Source organism: Harmonia axyridis, chromosome 7 (assembly GCF_914767665.1).
Source record: "Harmonia axyridis chromosome 7, icHarAxyr1.1, whole genome shotgun sequence".
Taxonomy (NCBI): Eukaryota; Metazoa; Arthropoda; class Insecta; order Coleoptera; family Coccinellidae; genus Harmonia; species Harmonia axyridis.
Genome location: NC_059507.1, coordinates 20865807 through 20893106, shown reverse-complemented (window position 1 = coordinate 20893106; position 27300 = coordinate 20865807). Strand labels below are relative to the sequence as shown.

Below are 27300 nucleotides of genomic sequence, written 5' to 3'. Positions count from 1 at the left end.
TATGGATTCTATGATTCTTTTCCGGCCTAGTCCGGGAAGTACGTACTTTCCGGACTAGGCCGGGAAATGCTACTTTCTCAGAGAAAAAGCGTCCGGAAAGTGAGCACTTCCCGGACGGTTGCCGAAAAAATTTATTTCAAGTTTATATCAGGTTTACCGATAATTGTTTGTATCGAACGAAATGCACAATTTTCTTGATGGATTTTATAGCGCGATCGTTCCTGAGATCAGGATCGTTTCACAAGGAAATTTTTTCCAAAAGGTTCAATAGCTCGGAAATTATTTGTCACATCAAATTTAAATTTTGTGTCAATATATAGAGCTACCACAAAAATGAGTCACATGAATATTCAGCTTCATGAGTTTATCGGAAAGAGATGACATTTTTTCTCGAAACATCATTTAGTTCTGAGCCAACGTTTAGCCTTTTGGAGACTTCACACCAAACACACACAAAAAATACGTCATGACGAAATTATAAAGCTTCCTGTTCAGGCAACGACCGTATGGAAATCAAAACAAAATCGGTTCAATATCATTCACGATATTGAGAACAATAAACAACTAGGAAACGTACTCGGATACCTATTTCATTTAACTACTTCTGTTATCACTCAATCTTGAAATGAAGAACTTGGCGAGCTCATAGAACTAACGATTTTTTCTAAACCAAGAAAGGGATTCAAGATAGCCTAGTCCTCTAAGTTTGTCAGCGAGATTCACACTTCTGGACAAATTCACTAACTAAACAATCTTAGAACGAAAGAGCCATTGACCTGAGAAAGCTAATGAACCAATGATCTTTGTTAGTTGGCCTAGTGGTCGTAGTTCATCGACGTAAGATAATCCCATTAAACTTGCTCCTTGAAAAACAACCCAAAATTAGGAGTTTAAAACTGTTGAGCTGTGAGAACTAACGATCCTTGTCAACTAAGTGAGACTAAGAGTGTCAAGGTTCTCACAGTTCATCAGTGAAATTAACATTTTGTACGAGTTTATTCGCTGATTATCCAAACTAACAAAGAAGCCTTTGTCCTAAGAGAGCTAATGAACTAACGATCTGAGTTAACTATGTTCACCTAGTTCTCGTAGTTCTCCGATAAGATATCTATTCCGTTGAACTTGTTCTTCCAAAAACTATCAAATAATTAGAACGTGAAAGCTGTTTAGCTGAGAGAACTAACGATCTTTGTCGATTAAGTGAGATTTATGATGTCACAGTTCTCGCAGTTAATAGTGAGAATAACAACCGCTCCGTTCGCTGACCCTCCAAATCTAGAAAAAGAAGCGGTTGCCCTGACAGAGCTAACAAACTAACGATCCGAGTTGACCTAGTGCTTGTAGTTCCCTGATTAAAGATCTAACCTGCTGACCTTGCTTTTCCATGAACTTCCCAAAATTAGAACGTTGAAACTGCTGAGCTGAGAGAACTAATGATCTTCGTCAACTAACCGAGATTTATGGTGTCACAGTTCTCGCAGTTTATCGTGAGAATAACAACATTTCGGACTGCTCTGTTCGCTGACTCTTCAAATTTAGAAAAAGAAGCGGTTGTCCGAACATGCTGAAATTTCTTTTTGATAAATTTAGAACGTTAAAATAACTGTTGAGCTGAGAGAACTAATGATCTTCGTCAACTAAGTGAGATTTATGGTGTAACAGTTCTCGCAGTTAATCGTAAGAATAACAACTTTTTGTACAGCTCCGTTCGCTGACCCTCCAAATTTAGAAAAACAAGCGGTTGTCAGAACTAACGAACTAACGATCCGAGTTGACCTAGTTCTCGCAGTTCCCAATCAGTTCGCTCGCGAATTCCCCAAGCCAATTCTCAACAACTTTCCAACACAAAATTGTTATTAAGTAGGCGAGTCATTGCATAAGCCTCAGCAAACCCCAGATTATGCTCGGAATAAAATTCCACGACGTAATATTAGATCATTCGCTGCATTATTACCGAAGACGGCAAACTGCGCCGCATTTCCGAACCGAGTTTTAATAATGAATTATAATAACCTTCCATTGTGATGGGTCGTTAAACCCAACAACTTGCCCCATCCCGGCAGCAACGTCCCAACTTAATACGGCAGCAGCTCCTTTGTACATTTTACAAACAGCTTAACGGAAAGACTATAGATCACGAGTTCCAGCGGGATATTATTAAACGGTCGTAACAAAGTTTTCCTATTGTTAAAAGTTGAAAGTGTCGTAAAAGCCGAACAAAGTAATGCGGATCTCGGTTTCAGTTGTTTTCTCGATGATCATCCTGCTTGTTTTGAATTTTTAGCGTAGGAAAGGAGGTAGGGGGAAGTAAACAGCCTTTTGAATTTTCGGCCTGGTTGATGATTGAATTGTGAAAGACTGTTGGGTAGTTGGAGTTTCATGGAGGGATGGCTAAGAGACTCGGTCGCTTGAACTTTGGTCAATAGATTTTTTAAAGCTTCTCTAATCATTCATAAAAAGTGCGATACTGTAAAACTTCGATAAGACTTTCCCGTTCAAGACGCTTTCCCGCATAATACTCTCTTTTCCGTCGGTCTCTTGAATTTTCTTATGCTAATACAGTAAAATAGTACTCTGTAAAATTCTCTGATTCACCGCAGATAGAAGGTAAAGAAAACTTGTCATGGGAAGAAGTCGAGTTTCCTCGTTCTTTCAAAAATGTGTGACCACTTCAATGTAATGACTTATCTCAAGCTCGTTCTTGGATGACAGATCTGTTTAGAAACTAGATTTTGCAATTGGTTGCTATTTTCAGTAAGCAGAAAAGAAAATTTATTATTCTATTGAACTGTTTCTCTAAAAGAAATCCATGTCACGAACATAAAAATAGTTTTTCTCCGATTGACAGAAAATATTGATTTTTCAGACACATATCTATCAGCAAAGTAACGACTTTCCTGCCTAGGCAGGACAATGATTATTCTCAATGCGAATATAATAAAGCATTCGACATTTTCTTACAATCAATATTTTTTGCCACCTCCCTCATTTCTGGAAGAGTTTTAGTACTCCTAAGTAGCTATCACTGTCCATAATATAAATATATCCGATTTTTTTCCAAAAAACTGTCAGATGTTTCATTAGTTGTCAAACTATAATTATTATAGACATATACACTCCATAGCAACCTTTCATTCCAATAATTGCGATTCCTATCAAATTTCGTTTCAATTCATCACTACAGGAAAAATAAAACTGCCTTAGCTGAATTCCTAGCCTTGCTACGCTCGGCTATGAACAATCAGCCGCGGCAGTCAATCTACTACTTTGCTGCCTAGTGAAACAAAAAACTGTTTTTACCAAATCCAAACTTTAGCCCTAAGATCAGGGTGTTATCAAAGTGTTCAAACAAAAGTAAAGGAAAAAACTAGTCAAGCGATATTTGACAGACAAGAAGGGGGAAATCTCAGCCAAAATTAATGCTTTAGACTTTGTTTGGGATGAAGCTGACCTACTTGTTATAAAGCACTGTTATCGAAAGACAACATTAGGATTTTCGGGCGTGACAGATAGCACTGACAGCACATCAACACAACAACACAAACTCAAGAAATTCTCGAAAATTTTCCGGAACACTTGCGAGTAGATGACGCTTTTGTAACTATAGTAACACTTGCACTATTGATGAGATGATCGCCAACTCCACCACCGATCCTGTGGTGAGAAGTGAGAGAGAAGAAAATGAGAAAAGGACGATGATTTTCTGCTGATGGCTTGCAAAAATTGGACGAGTTTAAAAAAGTTATTTTCACCCTGAAAAATGCAGAAGACGTGCTATCTTAAATTAACTGAATTGACAACTTACTCTCCACATACGCTACCAAGAACCTCCAACCCTTCAAAGGTTCATACAAATATTTCATGTGAGTATTTATCACATTCCTGTACGATTATTATGCATTTTAGTGAATTTTACCATTAAATTTTGCAATTATTTTCTTTGTTCGAGCATATTGACTTTTTTTACTATACCGGGTAAGACTTTTTTTGCGCCGGTCCGTTAACAGCGTCTTAACGAAGTTTTACTGTATTTCAAATGCGGAATAACATTTTTCAAAAACATTGAAATCAAAACAATATTATTCGAAGGGATCCTCAAAATGCGAACGCTCCTCAAACTCAACGCGACATAACCTAACCTAACCTCAAAATCCGTAGATTAACCATTTGTACGACTCGAAGAAAAAACGATTTTTCAACATCTTCGAAACTCCATCTCGAACTTGAATGAACCTCTTGAACTCTTACACGAACGGTTAACTCCCAACTTTCCGTTTATACTATATAAAAAAGGAGCTGTCAGAATCTGCCGAGAAATGCACTTATCTGGGCGCAGTGGCCCTTGGAAAATCTGGAAAGAAACCGCGATTCAACTGCTTCACTATTTTCCCTTATAAATTATGTACACAAACCTCGAAGCTGATGTTAGCAACTCTACGGATTCGACGCTGCGTTTTTGCATGTTTTGAATATTCATTTTACGGGCTTGCTTTCTTATCAAAACTGTATTTGTTTTGCGCCTTATTTGTTCGAGATGGTTATCTTCATATCGCTGTGAAATATACGCTTGGTTACAAGGTCTCGGGAACGTTCCACTCTATTCTTTTCTTTGTTATTAGTATGGATTCTCGATTTGAACGAGCATAATTTCGTTCGGGGTGTAAACTTTAATTTATGTCGAAGTGGGTACTTTAGATTTTACTGCCGTAGGTATACTGCGGGAAATTTCCGGGCGAAAACTTAACCTATAATCTTCGAAAAAGCAGCTGCCTTGCCATCAATTGAAATTCACTTGAGACCTTACTAAAAAGAATAAAAAAATGAGGAAAGAACTGATGTAAAGTTGGAATCTTTTGCTTTTCTTCGAAAATTGCATCTTCGGATATCACAAAGTTGTATGCCGGATGATTTTTTTGAGAGGGTTCACTTATGCCAGAACCTCTACCATTTATATCCCCCTTGTGAGGGTCAACTTTGGAATTTCAAATGGGTACCCCTGTTTTTTATTGTAGATTCGTATTTTTTTTTAGCAGAAAAGTTTGTATATCTGTTGCTCATTTGCATGCAATTTTAGTCGAAAATTGCCCAATTCTTTTACTGGAGTCCGAATAATCCAAAAATTCCAAAAAATTGTTGAAATTCAATAAAAACTTCAGATTATACATCCTAGTGACTTTTGTATTGTATCTTGGTAGTTGGTGTGATTATTACGAAAACAGATTACAGAATTTGAATTTGAATCGTACCTACGTTTCGAATTTATAATTGATTTATAATTAGATACGCATAAAATTCGTGAATTATGTCTGAAAAAATCGATTTGACACCGCCAGAATTAAGAGAAATTGCGAATAATGTTGCAAATCATTTCACTATATCCAAATTATATTATATTGACAATTGAGGTATATTGAAATTTTATAGGATAGGAGGTCCGTGTAGACAACCACAAAACGAAAAATATTACTGAAAACAATGCTGTAATGATACTGAAATAGAGAAACAAAATTACGAAATCCTTAGTCGGACATGGCGCAATAGATAACTCAGCAGCAACATTCAAAATATGAACCTATTCTGAAAATTTCAAAATTCTATTTCTTTTCGTTCAGGAGTTATCATGTTTACGGCCGACTGGACGAACACAATCGGTTTTGAGGACGGATTGCTCAACAACGAGTCGAACCTTAGCGTTTAAGACTATTGCCGGTTCAAAATTAAAAAATTAGAGACATTATAACGAAATCATAGAGACATCAGCGATCTGTTCAATGAACGAAGGTTTTAAAGTTGAGCATCCCCTATCCAACAATTACAATTCAAAATGAGAGAGGGAAGACTTTACGGTATGCGATGAAAGCCTAAAGTCCCTGAAATCAACGAGCATGGATGATAACCTAGCGATCTAGCAATCAATTATTTTCGTGAATCCGCTTACTACCGACATTCTTCCAATTTACATTCCTCGAATTGAAAATTTCGATGTCAGTCGGAGGTGTTGCCGCATTATTCGAGAATCGATCGAAAGCAAAAAAGGAAGATTTATATGAAAAACTTTTTCATTATTGTGCTTTTATTGATTGTCTACCAGTTGAATAATGGTGTGATTTATGAACTTGTAGGCCTACATAGCCTGCTCACGGTTCAGGTTTTGGAACGTTTCTAGCAAGATGAAATATCGGAGTTTCCAATAGGAATTAAATTGGTCATAATAGTAACACTTATTTTTCATATTGACATTTTTTTGTCAATTGACTTCGGTAGGTTATGCCATTTGACCATGGAAAAATACAAACTTTTAGAAAAATACAAATGTTTAGAAATTGTTCAATTGATTTATCAAAATCAGTGCTTATCTGTGAGAACTGAAAAAAATTGAAGAAAAGAATTCATAGACGGTATTATTCAGTAAATCGATTCAGAACGGAGTTCTAGAACCCATGATGCTAATCAAATGTGTTCATTGCATCACCGCTCTAAATTAAACCGTTTAGGTTATATAGCATCCTAAAAATAAATTTTCTGAAATTTCAAATGGGCATTGTGAAGAAACTTTTTCGAATTTATAAACCAAATCAAGTATAATTTATAGATTTATTATAAGTGATTTACAAAAAATTGAGCAGTGGAATTTTATTCATTTTCAGATATTTTGTGGGATATCAATATCAATTACGATTGATACTGTCAACATCTCCAGAATTAAACTAATTTACGAATTCTGTGTGTATTTCTTATGAAACTGATTTTAGGTACATCTTGAAATTCCTATTACCAGTTCGATCGTTCACGGTGAAAGATCACTTGGCAGATGGGTAAATAAAGTATACGGTGGATCAGGAAATAGTGTCATTTACTGTTAATTTCTTCGAAGAAATTAAGTTTGATTTTAATTTCATTGAAACCTTTCCACAAATATATTGAATTTGGTTAACTAAACAATGAATTTTAGCTCTTTCTGTGTTTTCTGGAAGTCACAGACTACTCCACTCAATTAGAAATTGAGGTTTTTTCCAATTTCAAGTACGTCCTGGATAACTCTTGAAGTTTTCATTTTAAGTATAGAGTCTTTTTGTACGTAGAATAGACCGAATGAATAAAAAATATAAGTTGTACCTAATTTGAAAATCTTTAGTTTTGATGAATTTGAATTGTCCAAGTTCATGATCTTCCCATAACTACCCTGTAGATTTTTGGTCCAAATCGCAAACAGTCTTATAATCTACGTATTGGCAGAGTCGAAAATTGAAAAGATTTTTATCGAAAATAACGTTTTCTGCAGAAATATTTGAAGAAATGTTTTCCTAAGAATCCCATTAGCTCATGAAACATTTAGTTTTTACCAAGATATGGCATATTCCTGAAATTGTTATAAAAAAAACTATCAAATGATGCAATAATATACTGGGCGTACCAATTGAAATAAGAAAGTGGTAGTCTGTTTCCGGTAAAACCGGAAGTTGTAGAAATCTAAAAATATTTTAGGGAGAAAGATCAGTATCAAAACTCCATCGCTCAAATTTTCAGCACAAAATTATGATCAGTTTTCAATAAACGTCTGATAGACCATCGCAGTGAAGCGTACCATAATGAAAAAGAATATAAACTGCAAAAAAATTTGAGATCAAATTCATCGTCGCTGAACCTGAATGTATATTTCGATAAGCCAAATTCTCGTTGTGGCAACAGAAAAAAGGAAGTAAGGAGTCAAGGAGGGTTTGTTAGCAAACTATTTAAAAATTATAGATAAACTGACGTTGACAATATCGATATTATTTAACGTTTGCTTACTTTCAATGTTTTGACTGATAGTAATCCTAGAATCTCTGGAATAATGAAATATGCTCTGGAATTAGGATTTTGTTGACAAATCTCAATAAATCTGGGAAACAAGATAACACGTCTCAAAGTCTTGAGAAGAGTAAAGAAGAAGGATTGAAAACTGCTGTCAAATGATTGAGCTACGTTAACTTTTTCTCTTATTTCGAGACGATCAAATGACAACCTTCTGCAGAGGGTTAATTAATAATACATAAATACAAAATGATAAAATAACTCAGTTTCCCGTAAAAACCAAAGAAACGGCAACATCGGCCGAAAACCCGATCATAGAAAATCCTCGAGAACGCCAACAATGAGACGGAAGGATTTTTCGGCCGTATCTCGCTGGCTTCAGGCGCCCGATGCCGACAATACCAATATTCATTTATTTAAATCAATTATCTACATAATAGGGGTGGTATCCTCATTCTCCCGGTCCAGAGATTCAGGTAACTCGAGAAGTTCCCTCGAGTTCTCCTCCTTCTCTCGTCTTGGCAAACATCTGGCGAGGCAACTTGGAGAGATGTCGGATCTGTACACTCCTTCCGCCGGAAATTACTGATTTAATTGGAGGATACGTTGGAAATGGAAGAAATTGAATGTTGGTTAATTTTTCGGCATGATGGCGTGTGTTTTTTCGATTCGATGTGATTCAGCACTGGTGATTGTCTGATAATAAAAACTGACGCATAGAGAAAAATTCCACGAAGGGTGAAGTATGATATGGAGATCGCCAATCCAGATACTCAGCCTGCTCAACGCTGAATAGCTTTCTGATCTGTTAGAAAAGTACCAAATAAAATCGGAACATTCATTTTTCTACAACTGCTGTGAAATAATATACTGTGCAACAAGTGAGGAAAGTCCAACTTTTCTCGCGAGTGTGGAAGTTTGTGGCACGAGCCTGAAAAGCGACTGCCGCAAAAAAACGAGCGAGAAAAGGACTTTCACCACATGTTGCACACTATACTTTTCCTACAACTGCACAAATTTCAAAAATTCAAGTGATGGACTTGATTAAAAAAAAACATCCTTTGTTGACAGTATGTGCTAATTTATTGTGTTTTTATAAGCGAGGTGTGGGCAAAGTACCGTGAGAAATTATATTTCCCACAGTACGAGCAATACATAGTTTTGAAATTGAGTGAGCTATGAAGAATACGCTACTTTTCATAGCAGTTGTAGGAAAAGTGGCATATTCTTCGTATTCGTCATAGCTTACTGAATTTCAAAACTATGTATTGCTCATACTGTGGGAAATATTAATTCTCACGGCACTTTGCCCACACCTCGCTTGGTGGACCAATGAAATTGGGCTTTTGAGTCGTTTCTATGGAAACGCAATAAATTAGCACATACTGTCAACGAAAGCCATTTTGATTTGAATTATGTCCATTACTTGAAACATTGAAATTTGTGCTGTTGTGGGAAAAGTATAGTGTGCAACATGTGGAGAAAGTAATTTTCTCGCTCGTGTGTTTGAGACTTCCACACTCGCGAGAAACGTTGGATTTTCCCCACTAGTTGCACAATATACTATTTTCGCGTCGACAGGTAACAGTGGATGAAAGAATGATTTATCACCAAACTCTTGAGTCAAAGAGAGCTTCAGCTGAGTGGGGAGCCGTCCGAAGCTAACGAAATGTCAAACATAAGCAGGTTATGATATATGTATTTAGGGACGTGCGTGGTATATTGTTCATTGACTATTTTGACAGCAATAAAATCATTAATAATGAATATTACATAAGGTTATTGGATCGCCTTTCACCAAGGCAATGCTCCTTGTCACAATGATGAAATTGAACCAATTCCTTGATCACACAGCTTACTCTCCAGGTCTGATCATCAGTGATTGGTGCTTTTTTGCAGACTGAAAGGAATTTTTCAAAGAAATTTTTTTCGATGAATCTGCGGCTAAAAAGCTGTCTTGAAAAATAAAGGGTGTAAAGGGTGTACCATTTAAGACACACCAACCCTCCTTTATATCTCTGAATCAGTCTTTAATTCCTATCTATCTGTTATGAGTATCATAAAAACTATAATAATTACTGGAAAACCTGATAAATTTTTGAAATATCTTGAACAGAAACCAAAAACGCCCTGTAACTTGCCTATGATTTGCTTTCTAATATCTATTATTTCGAGAAGAGATTTTTTCAAGTCTTAAAGTTCTCCAGATGCTTTCAGTCAGCATCGACTTTGGGACACCTCGTTCAATTCAGAACCACAATTTCCGAACACCCCTCGTACATAGCGAGCGCATTGCATCGACAATGATGCATTCATCCGTAACGATTATGGCGGATGAATTCAAACTTAATATTGGAGAAGCAATGTCCGTGCATATTATATTGAGCACGCTGAATTAACTCAAACCTCATTATCAGTCGCTGGCATATAGGACACAATATAATCATTATCGTGTTTTCTGCATATAAAGAGCTACGTTAACATTACCATTATTTGATACGGATTATGTAATGCGATGTTTTCAATGCAAGCACGTCTTCTCGTTCAAGGTTTGTTTGTGAAGGAGTGGAAGGTACAGGGTCTGCTAAGAAATGCAACCTTACAAGATTTGAGGAGCTTACAGAAAAAGTGTTCTGTACACAAACTCTTTTATTGGCTTGTAATTGTGAATATTAAGAAATACATTATGTCCAAACTTTCAATTATAGACTTCGAATAAATCTGCATTTGAATAACTGCATATTCCAAAGCATATTTGATGTTTTTTTGAGTTTAAATGCATATTTTAGTCATAATACTGTTTTATTAAAATATTTCCAAGCAAATTTTCTAAGATAAGGATGGTTTTTGAACAAACAGCTTTTATGACCGATTACTACCCAACCCGCATGGAATGGAGTATTTTTAGAAAATATTCATCCCAATTGCTGACATTAGCAACATGCGGTCAGAAAAATAGTTTACCTAAACAAAAATTCGTTTTGAACCATCAGTTTACCTGATTCAAATGAGTGAATATCCTAGTTTTAAAACTTCCGAAAGAAAAACGTCCAGCTAGCGTAGTTTTGAACTAATTTGTCAAAGACTTCAAAGATTTTACAACTGATATCCACTACCCTATCATAGGAAATGTCCATTTAATCTATAAAAAGTATTCCAATATTCTTCAGATAATATTCGGCAAAAAGTCCCATGAATATAGCAAATGCTTTGTTTACGTAATTCAAACATAGGGTGTTACATTTTTGTTTTTACTAGTTTTTTTCTCATAGCATCTGCTCTTGTAACTGAAATTTGGCATAGATATTCCAATATATGCAGTAATTGAATTTGTACTGATTTTTCCGATGTGTAAATTCATGCAGATTCGGTAAAGTCGTATCACAAAAAAAAATTAACTACAAGAATCACCCTATATACCAAAAACAAAGCGTTAGCAGGCCCATGTTTATACGACTGTTTTTCTTAGAATTGATCAAGGAATACCTCATTTTCACTTGTACCTCCAACTTTGGAACACCCTGTATATTCGAAGCGCTCGAATATAATAACCTCAGCTCTAGTTCAGCAGTCCATATTTTTGGAATTATCGATTTCCAGGTTCCTGTTTACCATAAAATATTCATTCAAATTGAAGCTATCACCATTATAATTCTGATTAATTTTGAACCAAGCAGGCTTTCAAAATTGCTTGATGTTTTGGACAACATAATCATTTCAGTCAAGTATTCCACTTCAAAACGAATGAATTGTGTGGTTGATATTCATCAAAAGGTCAAAGGATAGCTTTCAACTGGAAATATGTTGTGCTTCCTGATTTCTTCTGTTATAAATTGTGTTAATTATTCATCCCTGCTTGTTCACCTGAATGCAACATTGGTGTGCGAAAAATAAATAAAATTCTCCACTCCTCTTCATATTATATATTGCAAAACTGATCCACACTGTTGATTTCATATCGAAACATACGAATTATTTGCATCGAAAACAACATTCCAAAAATAAAATCGGAATATGATGATTATGACACTAACTATTTCGATGCATCTCTCATCAGAAATTCTATGACTCCATAAAACGTTTCAGTGCTCGTTCAAAAAACGTTCCATCCCATAAATCACACGTTAACGCACACTTGATCCCATTATTCTGGATGGAGTTGTTGATAATACTAAATTCATGAATATTTTATGTTAAATATTATACATATCATATTCCGTACAATAAAACTGAACTACTATTCATTACTATAATGGAGAGTTTGGTGTGTTGTACCTATTCACGTAATTAACTGAATATAAACAATCGAAACGTTTCCGCTTCATGTTAATTGAGATATTCATTTCATGAGTCAAATTCAATTCTGTATTATGGCTTTTGAAATTCAGTTGTGTTCGATGTAGATCGTCATTTTTCGGTGGACTGAAAGTAATGAGATACAACACAGGAAATGCATTAGTCTTTCTTTTTCATTACGTCCTCTTCGAGGTAATCCCTCGAACTAGTTTTTTCCGATCTTCGAAGCAGTCATGATACTCAGTTTCCGGTAAAGCTTACCAAACGGTCAGCGTTTCCTTTTCACTACATTATTGACTCGAAACGATGTCCATGAAGTGGTAATTGCAATCGAGGAAATAGGAAAAAGTATATAACGGAGTCAGATCTGATTATATTACGGTACCTGTAAACATTCACCAGATTTCTAGCGATATGATATCCGAATACCAGCAGTAGTATTCAATGTTTCTTTATTATACATTATACAGTAATACAAAATTGACTCATGTTCACGAAGAATAACCTGAATCATTTCTTATTTATGAATATTAGGACTGCTGTCGAATTGTATATTATTTTCTCTATTTCATTACAGTAATAAAAACAGTGCTGTAATGAAATCATTGAACACCATTGTTTTCAGTTATATTTTTCGTTTTGTGGTTGTCTTCACTGACTTCCTATCCTATCAGATTTGATCACACTTCAATTGTCAATATAATATCATTTTGATATTCGCAATTTCTCTTGATTTCGGTAATGATAAATTTCGTCAGACATAATTCACGAAGTTAATGCTTAATAATAAATTATTTCAAAATTCGAAACGTACAATTCAATTTCAAATTCCGTGATCTGTCAATTTTCGTAGCAGGCACACCAACTGCAAAGATACAATACAAAAATCACTAGGATGTATAATTTGAATTTTTCATTGAATTTCGATAATATTTCACAAAACTTGAATAGAGAAAATATCATTTATCTATTTCAGTATCGTAATGAGTTCATTACAGTTCTGAAAACAGTGCTGTATGAGCTCATTACACCATCGTTTTCAGTTGTTTTTCGTTTTGTGGATGTCTATACTGACTTCCAATCGTATCAAATTTCAACAAACGTTAATAATTGCCAATATAATATAATATAATTTCGATATAGTAAAGGATTTGCAACATTATTCGCAATTTCTCTCAATTCTGGTGGAGTTAAATGTGTGTTATTGTAATATCGACAATATTTCACAAAACTTGACTGAAATAGAGAAAATATCGTCTTATACTCTTATACTTATACTTGGAATTGCCTTCTGCAACGGCAGAAGGCAATTCCAACACTCACGCGTTCGAATTTCGCATTCGTGTTGGAATAGGAGCCCATTGCAGTTTAATATTGAACAAGTCGGAAACTATTCTTAAACAAAACTACAATTTCCCATTCCGAATAATAAGCCTAAAAAGCAATGCAAAGTCCTTTCGTTCGCAACAAAACGGATAAAACATTTCCTCACTTCTGTCTTGCAAGCACCGTACAATTCAAAGTGCAGAGCCCTTGAAAATCTCTATCCATTCAAATTTCCGCGTTGTTGCCTTTGAAAGTGGAAAGACTGGCGAAAATTCCTATGGAAATGGCTGTAGGGTAGGCCTATAATCAAATCTGACTAAACGTCGCAGATAAGGAAGTCTAGTAAGTTCCTCCTTCATTCTAAGCCCAGTGTTGATGAATGCAAGAGATAACACCATGGGCGTTTCAGCCAGAACGGCCGTTTGAACGTTGTTATTACATGTTGCAATCTGGGAACGAATCTCGCCTCTTGGCGTCGTCACGTGACACTATTAACACTGCAGCAAACTTCTTGCAGGAGAGCGCAGAGGGGTCTGTAGGGATCAACAGGTGAAGTTTGCAAGGAAAGAATGACGATAATAGCTCGATTATGACGAGAAGGAACTTCTTTATTATTGAAAGTTCATTGAAGATATACAGGGTGATTCACTGTGACGTTTATGAAAAACTGATTATAATTTTGTGCTGAAAATTTGAGCGTTAGGGTTTTGATACTGATCTTTCTCCCTAGAATACTCGCTAGAATATTTTTAGATCTCTTCAACTTTCGGCTTTACCGGAAACAGACAACTGCATTTTAATTTTAATTGGCAAGCCCAGTAGGTATATCATTTCTTCATCAGATAGCTTTTTTGGCTTTAAGAATTTGCCATACCTTGCTAAAAATGATATTTTACTCCAAAATATTTCCAGATCTCTACAACTTCCCGTTATACCGAAAACAGACTACTACTTTCTTATTTCGAATGACACACCCAGTATATTGCATCATGAGATAGCTTTTTTGATGGCAATTTCAGCAATATGCCATGCCTTCGGTAAAAATTCAACGGTTCATGAATCAATGGGGTTCTTATGAAAAAAAAGTGGCGAAGAGGACTCACATTTTTTCAAATATTTCTGCAGGAGAAGTTTCTTTCAGAAAAACCTTTGTCATTTTCGATTCTGCAAATACGTAGTATCATAAGACTGTTTGCAGTTTGGACCAAAGATGAAGAGGGTGTTTATCATAAGATCATCAACTTGGACAACTCAAATTCATCAAAACTCAAGATTTTCAAATCAGAATCTATGTTTTTTATTATTTCAGTCAATTTTCCGTATAAAAAGAGGGGGTGTCACTTAAGCAAACCCCAACCTAAAATGAATACTTTAAAAAATATCCAGGAAAATCTTTAAAAAAACCGCAATTTCTAACTGTATGGAGTATTCTACGACCGAGTCTGTGACTTTCGGGGAACACAGAAAGAAACTAAATTTCGATATTGCGATCAGAATTGGACATTATTTTGATGAATTTTAATTAATTGTTCGTTGGAATTGTTGAGAAATCCATAAACCAATAAAATTTTCAAATACGAATAAATGATTTCATGAAATGTCATCGAATAGTTATCGAAATATCCAATTAAATTTCACTATAGATTGGTGGTGTAGGATCAGAGAAACAGGAAAATGATACTCTGTTAGTTCGCCGACGTTTCGGAAAAATTTATTTCCATCCTCAGGGCTCTACAAAATTTACGGAAAACATCATTTGCAACATTGATGAAGGTGTTTACAAAATAAAGGAAAGATGAGCATTACTAAAAGTTATTGACTAGAAAATATCACAGAAAGGATGGTCTGGTATAATTTATATATACAAAGAAGCATTATAAAATTCAAAACATTTTTAGTTTAAAATAAGAGTAAAAATAAAAAGTAATATAACACATATAGGTACAAACAAAGTACTTACAAGCTAGACAAATGTATCTTCCCAAAATCATCTTATTAAAATCTAAATCAATTCTCCAATATTTTAGATTTTAATAAGATGATTTTGGGAAGATACATTTGTCTAGCTTGTAAGTACTTTGTTTGTACCTATATGTGTTATATTACTTTTTATTTTTACTCTTATTTTAAACTAAAAATGTTTTGAATTTTATAATGCTTCTTTGTATATATAAATTATACCAGACCATCCTTTCTGTGATATTTTCTAGTCAATAACTTTTAGTAATGCTCATCTTTCCTTTATTTTGTAAACACCTTCATCAATGTTGCAAATGATGTTTTCCGTAAATTTTGTAGAGCCCTGAGGATGGAAATAAATTTTTCCGAAACGTCGGCGAACTAACAGAGTATCATTTTCCTGTTTCTCTGATCCTACACCACCAATCTATAGTGAAATTAAATTTTGGATCACCACTTCAGATCTTATCCAATTAAAGTTGCTTTCTGTGATTTCCGGAGCAGGAGTCACGGAGCGGTCACAAACTGCTCCACACAGTTAGAAATTGCGGTTTTTCCCAGCCGGACGGGCAGAATTGATTTTTCCTGCTCCCCTGATACAGCCGCGCAAAAATGCACATGTAATAATGAACTATTCATCACATTGCCACTGACTATATTAAAACATCTAAATATATCATAACAACTATCATAACAAATGCAAATTTTTCATTTCGCATCCAAATAAATTAGCATAAATACAATCAATTAACACTTCTTCGCACGCGGTTGAATCATTTACAGTCAGCAACAATAAATCAGCAGCATTCATGAATGAAGACGAAAATAGCTACTGGAACATCTGTTAATTTATTCTAGGCCACCTTTCAATTGCCTGCATTCGTCCACATTGAGAAATAACGAGAATGATTAGACTATTTTGGGAATCTCATTCAGTGAATGGGATTTGTTTTCACCCTAATATGTTGTTTATCTTCGTCTGTTGTAGGCAGAAGCCATTTTAGATGCTATACGATGCCAGTTTTGGGGTTTTTTTTCCCATCATTGGGGAAAGTAAATGTTAAAGAATTGGTGATTAAAAATAAGATCTTTTTAGTCTGGGGAGTGAGGATGTAATTTCCTCTAAGCCATCCTAGTAAATACTAGAACTTGAAGGCAAATTGAAGATGGTGCAGTGGTGAGAACAACTCTGATGTGAAGAGACCATAAAATCGTGGAGCAAGTTCACCTCTTAATAGTAAGCCAAATTCGATGCTAACTGAAAGCATATCGAGAACTATAAAATCTTTCAAAACCCCCGATCTCTTTTTTCAAAATAATAAGATATCAGAAAGCAGATTATAGATATCTTAATACTTATCAAGAACACCCTGTAACTCGAAAACTTTCTCGAGTTACAGGGTGTTCCAGAAAACTTCTGTTTTGTTTGTTTCTGTCGTTTTTTGAATAATTTGATGATTGCTGTACTGCAATATGTCAGTTTACTTCTAGCAAGTGTTTGATATGCGAATGAAATCGATTTCAACGAAAAAACTCTCTACAATTGCGTATCACAAATCTATACTTTTCATAGCACTGAATTTCCGATCGAAAATAATTGATAAGTATCTCACCTCAGTTACATTACGATCATCACATCAGCCAAGTTATTTAGTTTTTATTTTATTTATTTATTCAAAAATAATTGGTGTCTTCAAAAAATAATTGAAAAATTATCAAACCAGAAAACTTATTGATATATAATAGAAATGAAAGAAACTATATAAGAAAAGATAATAACAGTACCGATGTATAAGTGAAGAAATAATTGTAACAAAAATATAAAATACTTCAAAATATAGGAATAGACGTCTGAGGAATTCTATTCAAAATCTGGCAAAATTGGAAATACACCCTGGGGAAAATAAAGCTTGGCTAAAGTGTTTGGAAATATGTAGATACCCATTTCAATTGACGCTTCAAAGGACAGAACAGCACTATGCTAATGAGCTTAGCACCCACTTTACACTTCACACGTATTAGAGAAGAGACTGGTTTTGAACTTGTGGATGCTCACCACCCAATCGTATTCAACTCGACGATTTTGCAAGAGATTGGACAACACAGCGTTAATGGTTCAGAATTGGATCATATTAGTGTATCACGTGAAAAGTTTAGGTTTTTTGGGGTGATTGGTTTACTAAATAGTTGGTTATTCGCTCATTATCAGTTTAATTGTCAAACAAACCAATTTACAGGGTGCTTCTAAATTGGAGGTTCAAACAAAAATTAGAGATTCCTCGTTCCTCGGATATTTCTAAGGAAAAATAGTCCTATAAGCATGGTCCCACAAAAAATTGTTTTCGGGATACAGGGTATTGAAGTTAGATTTTTTCAAGTGTTTTTTTTTATTTTCACTCCATATTCAACTTAAATTTGGTAATTTAGACTTGACATCACGTGATATGCCATTTTCGATTGCAAACCTACAGGGTGATATTTCATCTGGAACAGTGACCACATTTTTCCCCCGAAACTGTTTTTGGTGGATTGCTCGAAATTTCAAGTGATGTAAAAAAAGTTTTGGCCAATCTGCTTCCGATTTCGGGAAAAAATTCAAACAATTCTCTCGGAATCTTCGGGAAAATCCAAATTATCGAAAAAATCTAGGTAGTGAGCTGTGATGAATGAATGAATTATTAGTTTTGGTGTTTCTATTCCGGATCTGTAGCGAGGTCTTTGTATCTTTTTTATAGGCGTGCAGAAATTTTCAAGAAAAATTTTTTTTTTGAAAAATTTGTTAGTTCAAAGAGGTTTTCAGTATGTGCACTAGCTCATTTACTTTGAGATGATGGTACCTGATGAAATTTGTCACCGAATGAAAGTCGACCATTACATTTTCGTAAAGGGTTCTAGGAACCCTTTAATGGAGTTAGGGGGTTGAAAGGGGTTGAAAGTTGTGCATGAACAAAACTGTAATGGTCGACTTTCATTCGGTGACAAATTTCATCAGGTACCATCGTCTCAAAATAATTGAGCTATGACAAAGTGCACATACTGAAAACCTGTTTGAACTAACTAATTTTTCAAAAAAAAAATTTTTTCTTGAAATTTTCTGCACGCCTGTAAAGAAGATACAAAGACCTTGCCCAAAAAGTACCAAAATCAAATGCATAAAAATTTGGTAAAAGTGAAACAAAAATTGATTTGTTTCAGGATTTTGTTGCCAAATATTTTTCTTCTGAGAAAATGAATTTGTTCCATAATTAGGTATAGGGTGATTTTTTTTGAAACATTTGCCCCCTCTAGAACTTTTTCGTGGTGCGACACTGGCAGTTCGGAAACTATGAAAAAATTACTTGTTTAATTTAGGAGCATTTTGGTCTCTCATAACCTTTTTTTATCTGATACAGTTATGGGGAACAAATGAGTCGAATAAAAAAATTCTGGAAGCAGAACAAAAGGGAAATTTTTCCAGAAAAAACATCTTCTAAGGAAATATTAATGTGTAGTATTTTTTCCAAATCTCAGCTGAACATCCGAAATGCAAATGCTACCTTTATTTTCACTGAATATTAAAATGAGATTGGCTGAATTTTTATTTCTGACTGATTTAATATCGAAATGAAAACACCAAACGAGTGTTGAAAGAAACATTACCCAGGAAGTGAGGGTGGCGAAAAAAATTGTACCGCCGCCCCCAAAATTATCCATCACCCTCAAGACGTATTCCAAAACCATGCGGCAGATGCCCACGCAATTTGGGATATTTATGGTGTTCGCCGAAACTGAAGAAAAAAAAATTTATGAACTCGTTTATAAGATTATGAGGTTTGAAGTTCTAATTAGTTCATCATCCCCATTCTACGTTCCGGTGGAAATATATTCCCCCCTTGATGTAATTACTGCAAAATTTCGCCCTTTTCTGTACCAGACTTACGCTCTTAATTATCTTCCCTTGGGAATGTGGTGGTTACAGAAGTGACGCCGATGTTTTTACTTTATAGAGACGAATTAATTGAAAAATCGGAAGGACCCTTGAGGGATCATTCAATTTCCCCCGATAGCGTGAATTACTCATTGGTATTCCCCAGGGTTCAGTCCTTAGCATAAAATTATCCATTTTTGAATGCCGTTTCTCTGAAAAACCGCTGAATCATTTTATCACGATGTCTATATTTTAATATTTGTATCGAACGATGAGATTCAACGTATTGTTGGAGAATTCTGGTTCAAATTTAATTCTGTCCAAGAAGTATTGTGAATTTTTTTTTAATTAGAAGTTGGCAGTCAGTAATTAAACATAACATAACATCAATTGAATCGAGTTATTAAATATCAAATAAGAAAATTTGAGAATAGAAGACGTAATTGAACATTAAAAAAATATTTTTTTCGAAAATATAAAACCATATACATGACCATGAATCTTTCGGGTTTGGTTATAATTCCAGTGTATGTTGTCAGAACAGAACCATAGAAATGAATATTGAATGTTGAAAATATGGGTCGATATTAACAAATGATCATCTTGAAATGAGAACTCGATGTATCAATTCGAGAATTATGAAAATTTCAATGTAAAAGTATTAAATAAATACTTGTAACGGTATAAGGATTCAGACTCTTTTAGCTGAAAATATGCAATAATTCCGAACTCTTTATTGAGAGAATTAAGACTATGTTTCTGTTTGTTCACGTGGTCTCCATTTTATTTTGTCAAAATGAATGTTTCCAAATATTGATTTTTTTGATTTGGCTTATCTTCAATCGATATTATCTCAGATATTATTAATAGGTACTAACTAGAGTTGAGTAATCTTATCCCTTTGAAACTGTATGCGTGAAAAGTATACTGTCAGCCCTCGTACAAAACATGAAACTATTCATTTTAGATACAACAAAAAATGAAGATGCCAATAAATGGTCTTATTGACATTTAAAGGTAATTTTCAAAATATTGCAGTCTTTCGGACCACCTATAGAGTGATCCATAAATTTGCAGAAGACTTGAATACTTTTCGAGAATTTGAAAAAAATCGTACAATTATCTCGAACGATTTTCAATCTCTAGTTAGAACCATTAAGTATATCGATAAAATTTTTCTACGTCGAAAAGTACCACAGATAAATGATGACAGAAGGGGTATTTCTAAATCAGAATTTCATGGAGATTATGGGTATGATATAAAAATTGGGCATTCTTCATTCCAACATGGTGGTATCGTGTTACACCACTTTCGGACCAGCCTCTAGAGTCAAAAATAATTTAGGCCAAAATTTACTTACAAGGGTTATCGACCGATTAAGCACTATCGACTTCCCCGAGGACTCACCCTATATAACAGTTTCGAGAAGCCCAGTTTTCATGGATTTCCACTATAAAAAAATTGATATTCTCCCCTACAAACAACATAAATTAGACTCGCTCCAATTTGAAATATAAGCAAAATACTTTTCCACTGTTTCGCAGTCGACATCACCATAAATTTTCATGATGAAAAGATCGTTAAATTCGAGTTTTGTATAATAAATTTCGTTTACTACGCCAACCATAAAGAGTCTCAATCAGGAAAAATGGTTTTTTAAAAGAAAATCTCCCATAGGGGCTTAATAAATTGAAATTATGAAAATGTGAGGAGTCTGGATTAAGGATTGATTTGAAACAACCAAATTATGAATGGAGAAAATTCCTGAGGTATATTTTGTTCAATATTTTTAGAAATATCTAATGAAGCACATCGTTTTAGGATTCAAAACCTTGACGTCTGCATGCTTTCTCAGTATTTCTCTCGGTATTTCTACTGACGAACACATGGAGAAGTTGTTTATTATTGTTTACAATAAGGTACGTACCTGAAAGAAAATCTTTCACTTTCAAAGAAAAATCGGGTAGCTACATATGATAAAGATGCGTTTGAAGTTTTGGAACAATCTAGAGACAAATCATTGAACTTCAGAATCCGAAGTTCAGTTTCGGATTTAATTAGTCTTGTTGATATTGAGAGTTCGGTGAACCCTTAATGAAAACTGGCAAAAAATATATACGAAAATAAATCGAAGTTTAATGAAGGCGAAAGAAGCAATGGTTATGGTTATTTTTTATGTTTACATAATCTGTCCTGCGTGAACAGATGATTGCGGTTAAAAATTGATAAAGATGTGTTAATAAGAATAATGTTAAATTATGGAATCAATGATTTTTATTTACTGAATCTTGCTTCCCTCAAGAGGTTTCGATAACGAGAACAACATAAGAGAGTGTTCGAACCAACGTTACGTTTGTTTATATCAAACCGGATGACAATTGGAAAATAACATGCAATTAACTTAATCGATGAATACACAATCGTTTGTATCTCATAAAATAACAACGTCTTTTCTTCTTGTCTTCTAAAAAAGTTTATTCATATCGTTGGATGATTATCCAGGTAGAATTAATAAATAATTTCACCATAACGATACCTGTTCTCCAGACTTATCTGTGATTCATGAGTGAGCCATTTAAGAACTTTTGTCGATATCCAAACATTTCATGAAAACTAACACAGCCGGTTCAAACAAAGAGATGAGTAGGTAGTATGAAAGAAACAAAGCTACATTTTCGCTTGAGTAAAAGCTGCCGAATCCTCGGCCGAATCCCATGATTCGGTTCGTTTCGTATGAATAAAGATACAGGGTGGCCCAAATAGAACATTTCAGTGGAATATTTCAGTAAGTATAAGTTTTTTCGGTAATGTATTCCCCATATTAGTTTATGAAATGTTGTAGAAAACGGTGAACAAGCACAACATCACAATTTAGGAATGAAGGGTAGGCAATTTTAACATTTTATCAATTGTAATTCTTTCAAAAATTCGTTAAAAGGTCTTTACTAATTTGTAATCTATTTGTTCCCACCCAAATTAATATCAAACAAGAATATTATTAGGAGTGCAAAACCTTCAACCCCCAGTACCATTAAAGATGCATGAGGGAGTTTCCACCCCGCTCAGGGAAATAATAACCCTTCACATAAAAACGGACATGTCTCGGTGATTTCCGAAAAAACCTGTAAATACAGAAATTTTAGGCCGAACTGTTTTATGTCGTAACCCTGTATTACTTTTAGAACAATACAGTTGCAATGAAGAATGAAGAAGCAGAATGTCAAGCACAAATAACACTACCTATAAACTTTATAATATGGTTTATAATGTTTTTTCATTTGAATTAAATAAAATCATTAAAAAAAACCCAAGTTTTCAGGTTAACGGACAAAATTATACCACTATGGATATCCAAATATTTCGTTGAATCGTTGCATTGAACAAAGGGAGAATAACAACAATAACGAATGCTAAAAAAAGAAACGAATAACGATAGACCCCCAAACCAAATTCATATTTGACCTATCCCACTGCGATAAACACAGCTGCAAATAACAAGAGGCATAAAATATCAGACAATAAAAATATGAACAAAGTAAACACCGGATAGTGAACCATAAATAATAAAATCACTCAACCGAATCATTCAAAACGCTCGTTGACACACCGCTGAGATCACACACATCTGCATAAAACTAATAAAATAACAGCGAAAAGAACGAAACTTAGATAAGACTTACCCTATAGTAAATCCGGTAAAATAAATATCCAAAAATTGTCAGCACAAACTCACAAAAAACTCCCGATAACTCTCTGAACAACCGCATCTATACAAAACGCCATCGACATCTTCCTTCGACACTAGCAATTCCTTCGAAACCTCGAGACTACTAAAAACCGAAGACCGGTTTTCTCCGTCCAGATACAGAACACATTGTGATATAGGAATCGAATGGTTCAGAACGTGATTCATAAGATTACAATGGCGGCGCAACAAGAGTGAATCACCTGAAGCTGGTTTAGTAGGCGTGCGATCGAGACAGTAGCGTGTTCGCCAGCTTCCCGAACAAATTCGTAATCAACAAATGCATTTTTCCAGGAGTATTATTATGTATTTTTGAGACCATTACCGGCACAAAATTACAGAAATTGCGATGAAATGTAGAGACCTGTTCACTTATTGGATTATTATGTATTCATTGTCCATTATTCAATGGATTCTGTCCTTACTTGATGGATACCTAAATAAAACATAGAATTTCCACTGATCTTTTGATGTTTGCGATAATTGTTTGGCCAACACTGTTGCTTCATCAGGTTACAGTTCGACTGCTAACAAAACAAAGCTTGTAGACCAACTTATATAGGTGAAAAAAAATTGAACATTGACAGAAAAAACACTACTAAAACGGACATAATAAATTTCACAGGTAGACCTATTGGATATTTGCCGCCTGGGATTTCCAAACTATCTGAAGATATTCAATAGCGGTGATGAATTTACATCTGCTTGTTCCTTCAAAAGCATATTTTGGGAATTATACCTGGGAATCTGAGAATGTTATTCTTGTGCTTTTACTTTCCATATGGAGAATGCCGAATTCATTATTTGAGGTATAGCCCCTAATTTTTTTAAATGAGTCCCATATACAGGGTGTTTCCTCATAAGACGTTCATCTTGAAGGAGGTGTTAGTATCAATAATTTGCTGTCGATTGAGTCATATTTGTTGATAACCGAAAATCAATAATTTCCGAGATATTTGAGTACTTGTGTTTTTCAAAAATTTCTCACCTAACTTAATTTCTCGTCAATTTTTACTACGTTTTTTCTACCTAGTTTGAAGTAAATTTTGGATTTTTGTCATCAAAAAAAGGTATGACATGTATGAAAAAAGCAAAACTATGCTTTATTAGATATTGAATAAGAATTAGTATGATTTAAAAAAATGAAGATAAGTATAGTAAATTTCTAATATAAATTTGCCTGCAACTTTCGAATTCCAAATTTATGTATGAAAAAACTATTTTGAAAACTTGCCAGATTCCTTCTTCACTTCTTAAAAAAGTTTTCGTTACAATACAGGCACTAGTTTTATTTCAGCAGAGTTTGATTTGAAATGAGAAAGACAAGAAAGTAATGAATAGTTTGTATTGATTTCTACCACTCCTTATACAAGTACGTGCCCTCTTTCATATTTCATAAGTTGTTACTTTCAGCCTGAAATTGACTCTCAATTTTCTCGCTGCTTCGTCTATTCTAACGGTGTTAAATCTGGACTTCTCATTGACCACGAATATAATCCAAAATCTTGATCAAATTTGGTCAACGTAGAAAAAATTGACGTAAAATAAAGTAAGGTGAAAAATATTTTAAGAAACACATGAACTCAAATATCTCATAAACTGTTGATTTTTGGTTATTACTAAATATGGCTCAAACGACAGTTAATTAGACATACTAACACGTCATCCAAGGTTCACGTCTAATTTTAAAACAATCTGAATAAGAGAAATTCGAGATTTCCTTCGAACAATTTTGTAGCTCGATATGAAAAATCGAAAAGTTAGAGTAACCTTCTTAATACTTCCCAAGGCCTAGCCACGCCACTGGAAAGAGACCGATGATCGAGGCGGATCGAAGTTTGTAAAAATTAAAGTTAGACCGATGTTAACCTGGCACAGATAGCCGTTGATAAGATAAGCGCCAATCTGTGGATGGAGTGCTAAAAAAAGGGGAGATATCTGTGACATTTCCAGATAAAGCGATTAAACTTTACACAACGATGACGACATGAGTTATATTGATCGTTATAACTCGAAAAAATCGAGTGTTAAACCTCATTTTTATTATTAGAATCTGATTATGTATAATCAGTAGTACCTATATTTGGTGTCAATTTTGAGATAAGCTGCTTATTATGATCATACAAGAAACGAAACTATATTTAGTGAAAAACTGCTTGTTTATAATGCACCAGTTCAATCAAATTTTTATTGAGGGCATCTTTCATTTAGTGATCATTACATACAAAGATGAACGTTCAAATCGATGACATTTTAGGTCGTTCTTATTCTTAAACAACATAAATATAACGGCTCAAAAAATGGCACATGTATTTTTCAATAACATTCATTGCTATAATAAAATAAAATAAGATTCCATGAATATCATCAGAATTAGGTACAAAAAAATTATCGAGAACAATGAACCATGTCTGAAAATTACCTAAGAGTGCTGAGGAAAAGGGACCTAACAAGATAAATACAGTACGCCTTATCACTTGAAGAAATGGAAATCAAGAGTGACATAAGCATTAACACCATTGATGATACTATAAGCCGATTCTGCATGTTGAAGTTGCCATGTAACAGCACTCTCCCCATTGAGGTAGTGTTAATGCAGATCTCTAAGAACCCAAAAGTGTCAAAATATCCCATTACCAAATTCTTAGAAGCTTCGGGTAGTAAATAACAAAATAGGTTTAAAATAGTGGTACCTACAACCCATAAATAGAGACCTTCTTTGTATTTTCAGAGATCATGAGGTTTTACGACATAGTTGTCAATATTAGAAATCTCACTTACATCTGCTTCCAATAGCAACAAATGAGGATGAAACGAGCACTGACAACATCTCTTCTACACTCATCTACAATATAATTTCTAAAGACAAAAGCAACGATTCAGTTTATCATTATGTTCTGAATTGATTTTGATGCCTACAGCTAAGCTAACTGGAATAGGGTATAGAGTCAACATTTTAACAGGCCTTAGGCCATAATTTACACTCCGTAAACACTACCTTTCTGCCTGAAGGATTTTTTATTATAGTGTTCCCATACCACCCGTAAGAATTTTTTATAATTTTATTATTATACCAGCTGGAGCGTAGAAATTGTCGAAAGTAAATTGAGTTCCTTGACTGAGCACAACTTTGTGAAAAAATGGGAATTCAACACAGTGGTTTCTTGTTTCTCCGGAAAAAAGGTTTCCAAACATAAAAAAAATCTGAAAAGAGACTCAGAATTTAATATTCTCACGATTGGTTTGAACGTTAACAATTAATAATAAGACTAATCGCTATACATAAATAAGATATAAAGCACAGGGAAAAAAACTATAATAGAATATAGCTCAAAATCACCTGCACAGTTGAGTCAACTTATCGGCAATAATAATTATACAGGATGTTCCCAAGTTGGAGGTACAAAAGAATCTGAGAAATTCCTTGGATAATTTCCTACTTCTTTAAGATGATTATATCGGTTATCTCCATTGATCTTCGGTTCAGATTGGTTGAATAAGTGCCAAAAATTTTAATAAATTCATTCATCACAGCATACTAGCTGGGTCTTTATAATGAGTTGTTTTCTTCTGTGGATTACTGGGGTATTTTCTGAAATATTTTTCTCGAAATCGGTAGCAGAAACGACAAATTACAAGATATGAAAGAGTGTACTTCTTTGTACATTTTTCTAAACTCCAGTAGACCACCAAAAAAATTTTCTGGAGGAAAGAAGCGGACACTGTTCCAGAAAAAAAATATTAACCTGTAAATTTTCAAACATTTGAAATTGGAATATTTTTGGCAAATATAAGTTGAAAATTTTGTGAAGGAAATGCGCTTCGCAAAGAAGACTTGAGAAAAAATCTAACACAAACACCCTGTATCTCGAAAACAAAGAGTTTGTTTATAGGACTTTTTTCTTAAAATGAGCACAGGAACCTGTCATTCCAGTCTAGACCTCTAATTCAGGAGCCTGTCTAGGGATTTCCAATTACTATGATCCAATTCAAAATATAAGAAGGCATATAAATTATTCAGTGAGACATATACTTTTTTTTATTTGAAAGGTTGTATTTGGCTGAGTTGCAGGTGGCACCGTTTTTTTGAAACCATATATCCTGTGGATTATTATGACTCCAAATTCTGCAATTATGTTTATTTACATAACCATTCAACTGAAAATGAGCATCATCACTGAATAACATTTTTCGATTAAATTATTCAGCACTGATTCTTGAAACAATTTAACACTTTCTTAACGTTGTTGAAGCGTGTATCTTTTCATGACT

General features: G+C 34.3%; 1 protein-coding gene across 10 annotated transcripts in view; it reads right to left on the bottom strand.

Moving 5' to 3' along the window:
* The window catches only part of LOC123683889 (leucine-rich repeat-containing protein 24-like), a 191281-nt gene that overhangs the window by 96689 nt on the left and 67292 nt on the right, over window positions 1–27300 (bottom strand). For 5 of the 10 annotated variants that reach the window (XM_045622884.1, XM_045622891.1, XM_045622892.1 and 2 more), the window contains exon 1: window positions 22964–23163. The exons of the other annotated variants lie outside the window; for them this stretch is intronic. The gene's annotated coding sequence lies outside the window, so the exon portion shown is untranslated. Of the gene's footprint in view, window positions 1–22963; window positions 23164–27300 lie in introns of those variants that run through there. 10 annotated transcript variants of the gene reach the window in all.